Here is a 10,134-nt window from a genome sequence, read left to right as displayed (position 1 = left end):
TTATAGAGGAATAAAGACCTCAATTAAAAAAATAAAAATATATATATATGTGTGTGTGTATATATATGTATATATATATGTATATTAGTTACTCATAGTCTTCCAGGACAGTAAAAAAAGCTTCCCATAAAAAAATTAAAATTATAATTAATATTTTGCATTATTACTTATTTAAAATCTGTCTTTCCTATTAGACCATAAACTCCATGAAGACAACGACCTTTTATATATTGTTCTTGTGTCTAACTCCAGCACCTAGTACACTGTCTGGCACATAGTAGGTATACTCCATAAATATTTTGGAATGAATGGATTAATAAATGAATGAATACCTGAATAATTCCATGTGCCATATAAATAAGAAGAAACTGTGGATGAGTCAGTAAAAACTTATCACCAAACCAGATAAACAGCATGAAGTACACATCAGGACCTTACCATTATTGCCTTGTACAGTCCATGTTCTCATCCTCTTTACATAAGAAGATAAACACATTATTAAAGGAAGCTAAAATCTCAACAGGAATGCTAGCCTGTGAGTAAATGAGGAAAAATGGATGTTTGTAAAATCGTTGAACTAGCCTTTATAAATTGGTTGATGAGAGAAGCAGGATGAAAAAGTGCAGAAATTACAGAGTCATGGCAACTGTGAAAATATACTGATTGAAAAAAGACAAAAACCTTTTCTTATAAATTTTTAAGAGGTATGAGTACAGTTCCTTAAATGTTTATAACACATTTATTCTCCTCATAGGTCCCATGTGACAAAGTTTGGTTTAAATATACTACATGACTTTCAGTGGATTTCTTGCCAGGCATTGTCATGGGAACCATTTGAGAAGGGCAATGTGCAGTGCATGGGCGACTTCCAGTCGGAACCTCTGCATGGGCTTGATTCAGGTACCCTGAAACTCTGTAAACTCCTTAGCATGAGCAAGTCAGTGCTTGGTATGGACTAATTTGCTGTGGTAATGAGATTAATGCTGAGACTGACCAAGTGACTCTTCACAGAAACTGACCAAGACATTAATGGTAGGTTTAGCCATTGAGTGACCTAAAAATAGGACAGCCCATTTATGTCGTACACCTTTGGTGATAAACAAGAACGATCTGCCTGCCCTAACAAGCTATCTGTCTCCCCTTGTGGCAGAAACTGCTATAAACGGGGCATATAGCTAGGTTATATTTCCTAGCTTTTCTTATAGTTGGGTAGGGCCATGTGCCTGAGTTACAGTCAGTGGAATGTGAATGGAAATGATGGGTGCCATTTTCAGATCTAGTCCATAAAAAGTCTCCCATGCAGTTCTCTGCAGGCTCTCTTTCCCCATCCACTGGCTGAATGGAGAGGATGCTGAGAATCTGGAGAAAGAGAGCCATAAGTTGGACAAATTCCTTAATTACTGTATAGACTTTTATACCTTACATACTTCCATCCCTGCCAGTCCAAACTGTACTGTGAGAAAATCAATGCATTTTTATTGGGTCAAACCATTAAGGTTTGGGGGCCATTTTTCATGGCATTTATCTTATCCTTATTTCTCACCTTCCCTCCTGATTGTAAGGAGAAAGAGAGGCTAGGGTAAATTTCTGGAGTCTCAGTTCACAGCTGCAGGGGATCAAGACAAAAGAAGGCATGAGACCAAACTTCATCAGGGAAAATTGCATTTAATAGGATTCTGACGTTAATTTTAAAGACTTATATTACCATAGATCAGAAGCCATGCATGTTAGCCCCTGCCTATCTAACCAGTCCCCTTTGGATATTTTTATACTCTTGGAAGGGCAGTGAACAACCATCTCCAAACTAGTTCTCATATGAGCCCCCAACACAGCCTGTTAGAACCAATATATCTAGGGCTTAATAAAATAATTTCACATTTAAACCTGTTTTGCTTTTGCTTTTGTTTTTTGTTAAACATGGTGATTAATAATAAGAAGGAAAACTAAATTGGTAAGCAAATTTGTGTTTGGAAGCATATTCTTAAGTGATACAAAATTTTATGATTCAACACAGTACTAATGGACAGTCATGCGTGAGCCAACCACTGCAGAAACAAATTAGGTCTTTGGGTGCTTGCCTGAAGATGTTACTGGGAAACTTTTGTTTACTTACTAGACTTTGAAAATTATATCCTCCTTAAAGTAGCCTCTGGGTGTTAAAGACAATAAATAAAGATGTGCTGATTTAAAACATTTATAAACCAACTTGTTGCAACTTTAAAATAATAAGGGATAATTGTAGCTTTAAACAGAATATTCCAAATTCTTTTATCCTCTCCAGTAGAAACACCAATCTCAAAACCTGAATTCTACAAGTCATCTCTCTAAAGGTGCTCCACCAGATAAGATTTAGCAGGACCTGTGGCTAGGGCTCTATAAAATGCTGGATAGCTTCTGGCTATTAGTTGTAAACCTAGGCTCATTAATAGAAGAGCAGCAACCGACAACCCTATCTTAGGGGTACCTAGAGAGAGGGATGATCTCAGACAAAGTCATGGCCCAGGTGAAGGCGGGAGATAAATAATTTAGGAAAAAGTCTCACTTAGAAAAGTGAGGATGAGATGGCAGTAGCTGAGTTGGGACCATAACTGTCAGGAAATTATATTGTCCCATTTTCAAGGGATGTATACTAAGGTATGATGGTTCTCTAACTCTTCTCATCCCTTTCCTTACAGTTTCTCTTCCACAGACATCTGCTTTCTCTTTTCCTAACATATTCTATTGTTTTTTATTCTCACCTCAAATCCCCATGAAGTGGTAGGTAGTCAGAAGCAGAGCTGGTGTGTCCTGAATCTTATCACTGGAGCTAAGTCAAAATCACACAAGACCCACGTGTCTATGACCAACTGATTTTTGACAAAGGAGCCAAGTCCACTAAATGGGGAAAGAACAGAAATTGTACTGGGAAATTGGATATCCACATGCAAAAGAATGAATGTGTTCTACCTTATATCATAAACAAAAATTAACTCAAAATGACCAAAGACTTAAATATAAGAATCAGAACTATAAAACTCTTAGAAGAAAACACAGTGAAATATCTTCAGGACCTTGTATTATGCAGTGGAGTTTCAGACTTCACATTGAAAACATGAGCAACAAAAGAAAAAACAAATACATTGGACGTCATCAAAACTAAAAACTTCTGCGCATCTAAGGACATTGTCAAGAAAGTTAAAATATAACTAACAGAATGGAAAAAAAAATTTGGAAACCAAATAAAGGTTTAACATTCAGAATATATAAAGAACTCCTGTAACAATAAGATGAAGACTGGCAACTCAATTAAAAAATGGAAAAAGGACTTGAATAGACATTTCTCCAGAGAAAATATATGAATGGGCAATATGCACATGAAAACATGCTCAACATAATTAGACATTAGGGAAATGGCTTTAGATAGGATTTAACAAAAGATGATGAATACTGAATTTATATATATATATATATATATATATATATATATATATATATATATTTAGATGTTAGGGTATTAGAGTAGCTAGAAGGAAATAACTGAAATGATAGAACTGTAACCCATAACATTCTTTGAAATTTGCTCTCTAACTCCTTGTTAAATCATACTTTGAAAGTTATTACTGTTCTGTATATGTGTTAAATTTCACAATAAAAAATGGATTAAAAAAAGAAGTAACTAAAATATGCAAACTCATAGAGAATGAATGTGGAGTACAGTTTACCTGGGGTGGGGGCAGGGAGAATGAGTTTATGCATAATGGGTGTAGCATTTCTGTTTGGGGTCACGAGAAAGTTCTGGTAATGGATGGTGGTGAGGATAGTGCAACAGTGTGAATGTGATACATCCAACTGAATGGTATGCTTGAGAATGGTTGAGATGAGAAAATTTATGTTGTATATATGTTCTCACATACAAAAAAAGAGCAACTGAAGAGATAATGCAATACAGGTAACTAGATGGGATCTATTAATGGAGAAGAAAAGGCTCAAAAGGACATTGTATTAGGCAGACTTCTCCAGAGAAAAGAACCAAAAGGATGGGGGTGTGGAGGGTGGGAGAGAGAGAGGAGAGAGTGAGAGAGAGAGAGAGATTTATTATAGGCATTGGTTCACATAACCATGGGAATTGACAAGTCCAGATTCCACATGGCTGGCCCAAGCTGTAAACTCCTAAAAAAGTGGTTTAGAAATCTGGCACGTCTGAACTCTGTAAGCTGGAAACTCCAATGAAGGTGAAGTTATATTTCCAAGGAGAAGCTGGCTGGCTGAAGAAGAGGCAGAAATTCTTCTTTCTGGCTTTGAAATCCTCAGTTCTCACTTTAAGACCTCCAACTGATTGGATGAGGAGACTCCCCTCATTGATGAAGGCAATCTACTTTCTTGATTGTAGATGTAATCAGCCATGAATGTAATCAACTGACTAATGATGTAAATCCATCTATGAAATACCCTCATGTAACAATCAGGCCAGTACTTCCTTGACCAAACAACTGGACACAATAGCTTGGACAAGTTGACTTCTGAAATTAATTATAACAGACATTATTGGGATATATGAAAAAAATTAGAATATAAACTATAAGCTTATATTTTTTGATCTTGATAACTGTACTTAAGGTGGTTATATAAATGAATATTCTTTTTTGAAATTTTACATGGAAGTATTATTTGTTCAAGGAGGAGGATGCACACCACCAATTCTCAAATGTTCAGAAAATGGATAGATAGGTAGATAGACAGATGAACAGACAGACAGAATGATATAGCAAATGTGGCAAAATGTCAGCAGTTGGTAAATCTGAGGTCAAGGTATGGAGTATATTGCAGTTCTCTGTATTGTTTCACTATTATTTTTGCAACTTTCCTGTAAGTTTGAAATTATTTCAAAGTAAAAAGTTTAAAAAGAAAAAATAAGAAAAGCATATAAGAACCAAGCGGAGAAACAGGTGGGCTTAAGAATATGTTACTAAGGTATGATCAAAGAATTGGGTATCTCCCTCAAGATAGGGTCTGTTCATCAAAACAAAGGATGTAGGTCTTCCTTGTACTTCCCTTAGTTAAGGCCCTAATGAGTTGACAAGAGTTCTCATGGGGCACTGGTTGTTTCCATGTAGAGCTATGTTATCTGAGTGTTTTTCAACCTCTTCTCTAAATGCTGAGATTCATAATTTTCTCCAAGGACCATATGGTTTGAAAGATTTTTGTTTATCAAATAAATTATATTTATGAATACAAATATTAAGCATTCATTATTGCGCCAGTTTGAATGTATTATGTCCCCCAGAAAAAGCCATATTCTTTGATGCAATCTTGTGGGGCAGACATATTAGTGGGGATTAAGTTGGAACATTTGGATTAGGTTGTTTGCATGAAAATGTGTCCCACCCAACTATAGGTGATAACTCTGATGAGATATTTCCATGGAGGTATGGCCCCACCCATTCAGGGTGGGCCTTGATCAGTGAAGCCATATAAATGAGCTGATAGACAGAGGGAACTCAGTGCAGCTGTGAGTGACATTTTGAAGAGGAGCTACAGCCAAGAGGGACACTTTGAAGAAAGCACAGGAGCTGCAGATGAGAGACAGTTTGAAGACGGCCACTGAAAGCAGACTCTTGCTCCAGAGAAGCTAAGAGAGGACAAATACCCCAAGTGCGACTAATTTTTGAGGAACTGCAGTCTAGAGAGGATCGTCTTGGGAGAAAGCCATTTTGAAACCAGAACTTTGGAGCAGACACCAGCCACGTGCCTTCCCGGCTAACAAAATAAACCCCCTTTTATAAAAGCCAATCCATCTCTGGTGTTTTGCATTCCAGCAGCATTAGCAAACTAGAACAATTATGCACCAGGTATTTATTGTATTAAGTGCTTTACACGTAGTATCTGAAATCCTCACAGTAGCCTGCAAAATAAAAATCATTAGTTCCATTTTACAGATCAGTAAACTTGAGGTTCAGAGATGTTAAGCAAATTGCCCAAGTCTTCTCCAGAGACTAAATTCTAGTGGGCCTCATTTCCACTCCCATATTCTTTCCAGTATACTCTACCCTATAGGCAACACACGTGATAATTAGAACTTCTTAAATAGAGTTCTCAAAATGAAGTGGTTTGCCCTCCCCCCTACATGGGATCTGACTCCCAAGTGTGTAAATCTCCCTGGCAATGTGGGATATGACTCCCGGAGATGAATCTGGACCTGACATTGTGGGATTGAGAACATCTTCTTGACCAAAAGGGGGATGCAAAATAAAACAAAATAAAGTTTCAGTGGCTAAGAAATTCCAAATTGAGCCAAGAGGTCACTCTGGTGGGTATTCTTATGCACTATATAGATGACCCTTTTTAGGTTGTAATGTATTGGAATAGCTAGAAGTAAATACCTGAAACTATCAAACTCCAACCCAGTAGCCTTAACTCTTGAAGGCGATTGTATAGCAATGTAGCTTACAAGAAGTAACAGTGTGATTGTGAAAGCCTTATGGAGTGCACTCATTTTATCCAGTGTATGGATGGATGAGTAAAAAACGGGGACAAAAAACTAAATGAAAAACAGGGTGGGGGTTGTTTTGGGTGTTCTTCTTTACTTTTACTTTTTATTCTTATTTTTACTTTTTCTGGTACAAAAAAAAAGTTCAAAAAATAGATTGGGGTGATGAATGCACAACTATATGATGGTACCATGAACAATTGATTGTACACTTTGGATGATTGTATGGTATGTGAATATATCTCAATAAAAATGAATAAAAAAATGAAATGGTATGGCATAATCTCCCCCACCATCACATCCTACCCACCCACTCACCCTACCCTCCAAAAACAGAAAAGAAACTTTCCATTATTTCAGTCAACCTCTTCAGGCTTTGTTATGGATAAATATACAACATCTTCTAGGCTTCTCTGAAGTACTGAAAATAGTTCAAGTAATTCCCTTACTATCCTTATAGAACTCTAAAGGGCGTAGAGAAGCCAGACTGGGAACTGGAACTGGCAGTTCAAAGCAAATGGAAGTTTGGCAGAGGGGAGTACAGAACTTAGTCTTGCTAAACAGGGTCTTGGAGACAGAAGCACAGCCTCTCCTCCTCATTCTTACACTCCTTTGATTTTTTTGAGTATTCACTGATGTACCATGGACTGATGAAGCAGGGTGTTTTAGTTTTCTAGCTGCTAAAACAGATACCATACAATGGGTTGGCTTAACAGAAATTTATTGGCTCTTCAGAGGCTTGCTTTCTTCCAAGGTCATTGTATTCTGGCTGACCAGCAGTCTTTGGGGTTCCTTGGCCATATCTTCCCTTTTCCCCTGTGGGTTCTGTTGGCTTCTAGCTTCTGGCTGCTCCTCTCTGACTTTCTCACTGCCTGACTTTTACTCTGCTTTATGGACTCCAGTAATCCATATTAAGCTCAACTTGATTCAGTTGAGCCACATCTTAACTGAAGTAACATCTTGGAGAGATCTTATTTACAATGAGTCCACATCCATCCACCAGAATGCAGACCAAAGCCAAGAACTTTTCCCAGCTAGCATACAAATTCTATCTACCGTGCAGGGGAATACTCTGGAACAACATTTTGTAGTGGGAATAGGGGGAGTCACTGAAGTATACCAGCCCAGGATAGTGACAGAAAAAGAGAAGAAAAAAGAAAAATGGGTATGGAAGGAGAAGGACAAAAAGAGAGGTTAAAAAAAAAAAAAAAAAAAAAAAGCAAATAAGAGAGAATAGGAAAAGAATGGGTTTGTATATAAAGAGGAGGAAGACAAAAAGAGAAAGGGAGAAGAATAGATGACCCTTTACTGCTTGGCCTTAGAAGTATTGGTAGGGTCTTTGTCACCAAACATAGCAACTCCCAATGGAGGTGACAGTCATGTGTTGCTAGGTCCCCTGAGAATGCTATTGTTGAATAACTGTTTCCTCAAGGGAACCTTTGCCACATTCCCTACACAAGTGATAATTTTGAAGCCAGAGTACTTAAAAATAGTAGAATAAATGGAGAAAATGGATATTACTTATTCCATTTATAAGATAAAAATTGTTAGTGCAGTATCCTAAGGTTAAGTTCTATTGCCCTACCCAGAAAATTCACAACTGCTTCCCTATTTCTGTGCTCACTGAAAATCAAAAACACAGAAACAAACAAACAACAAAAACCCTCTGAGAATACAGAAATACAAGGCAACGTTAGGCAAAATTTAACTGAAATGGGTGTTCAATTGCTATAAAACAAAAGTGTTTGGAGATTTAACTCATTTTCCTTAGAAATTAAAATTTTTAGTTTTATAATGAAGTACTTTAACTTAATTGCTTATATTTTTGATGTATTAGTTATTGTTGCCAGAAGACAAGAGGTAAACATCAAAGAGAACAGATGCATATATTTTCCTTACTCTAAAATTTAAAGAGTACTAAAGAAACCTCTGAAGCTCTGCTTATTCTGTGTCCAAAAAGTCGTCTTTCCTTATTTTTTTCCTGGAGCCTGAAGTAGTTTTTCAATGTGTGGGGTGGGGGACAGGTGGTGGGTGATGAGGAGTGAAGGAGGGTTATTTTAAAATGTTAGAGAAGATTCTTCCATGTCTGAATTCCCAAAGTGTTCTCTGTTTAATAAGTGTTAGCGAAAAGATCTATTTATCCATGGTTAAATTCTTTCTAAGGATCAATTTCAGAGTAACTTGTTCCTTGGCCCACAGGAAAAGTAGTCTCTTCTACACTTCATATTCCAGAAATTTCTGCCTGATTGCCCACCCTCTGAGATAACCCTGAACTCCTGAGTCAACTCCTTAAGGAGGATAAAGCCTCAGTCTTTACACAAAGTAAAGGCTGTATCCTAGGTGTCAGGAGACTCCTCAGAGCACTTTTATCTGAACATCCAAAGTAAGGATAATCTTTTTTTTAAAATTGCAAGTAGTCAAGTTCACATTTAAAACAAACAAACGTTTTTTACAGGCTGTCATCACTTTAACCCAGCAAGGTGTCTTAATCTCATTGATAGTGGGACAACCAGACACTATGTACAGTCTAATCTGATGCAATAGGAAGTAAACAGCATTCATTACCTATGTAATTCTTACCAAAATGTTTACTCTGACTCTTATCAGATCTAACTTCCAGTTTACAAGAAATACAGAGGATGGAGGAACAAGTTTAATAATACCATAGAGATGCAGTCAGATCAATCCAGAAGATGCAACATTCTGCAGGACAATTACCCTGGAATCTTCGAGAAGTTGATGTCATGGAACACAAGTATATGATTGTGAAGTGAAGAAGCACTTCTGGATTAACAGCCTTAAGAAACATAAAGAAATAATATATGTATATGCATCTTGTTTGAATTAACCAGCTTTAAAAGACATTTTGGGGACACATAAGGAAAATTTGAATGTCAATGGGTGTGCTCTTGAAAAATTATGTAAATTTTGTTAAACATGATAATGGAATTGTGTTTACTTAACAAAAATATGCTTATTTTTTAGAGACCAATGTTAAAGTATTTAGGGGTGAAACATCATGATGCCTGTAACTTATTTTAAATTCAGCAAAAAAAAGCTGAATATATGAGAAATTTCATTAATTGTTCAGATTTTGGGTGTTCATTGCAAGAGAGAGAGGGGAACCATGGACAAACCACCCCTCTGTACCAACAAAGCAAACTGTGATTGGAGTTCTGAATTGGAAACATGAGTTACCTAGGTGATAGTCTCTGGAGGGCCAAACTTTCTAGATATAAGAAGGCGGATAGTACAGGATGAGTATTGGTGGTCATAGTCATGTAAGTGTAACAGAGGTGCTACATATAAAAAAAGCAGCCAAAAACAAAGTTCAGAAGAGTGGAGAAGAAAGTTTCAACCCCAAACTGAAGTACAGGAAGTCTGCACAGAGAATAGCTCTAAGCTATAACTGTCTCCCTAGCTACCCCACATCCTCCCTTGGGGTTTGGGCTGCTTCTTCACACTGAGGGTCAGGCTGTTGCATTTCTGGGAACCTATACAGAGGGGAAAAACACTCTTGTCATCTGAGGCACTGAATAGGTCATTTTCCTTTTGCAAATCAATGCACCAAAAAGCAAGTCACTAGTTTTTATCTCTTCTAGATCACTATAAAGTTCATCTCCACTCTTGTTCTTCTCCATGAATATAAATTTAGTGTACCATGGCTA

General features: G+C 37.1%; 1 long non-coding RNA gene across 1 annotated transcript; it reads left to right on the top strand.

The window, feature by feature from the left end:
• Positions 1-808: 808 nt before the first annotated feature.
• LOC119534102 lies at positions 809-9,549 on the top strand. The gene is made up of 2 exons (XR_005216956.1): positions 809-900; positions 9,074-9,549. It is a non-coding gene; the product is annotated as an uncharacterized LOC119534102 (long non-coding RNA).
• The last annotated feature ends 585 nt before the right edge of the window (positions 9,550-10,134 follow it).

Source organism: Choloepus didactylus, chromosome 5 (genome assembly GCF_015220235.1).
Source record: "Choloepus didactylus isolate mChoDid1 chromosome 5, mChoDid1.pri, whole genome shotgun sequence".
Classification (NCBI taxonomy): Eukaryota; Metazoa; Chordata; class Mammalia; order Pilosa; family Megalonychidae; genus Choloepus; species Choloepus didactylus.
This window is presented reverse-complemented; position numbering and strand designations above follow the sequence as displayed.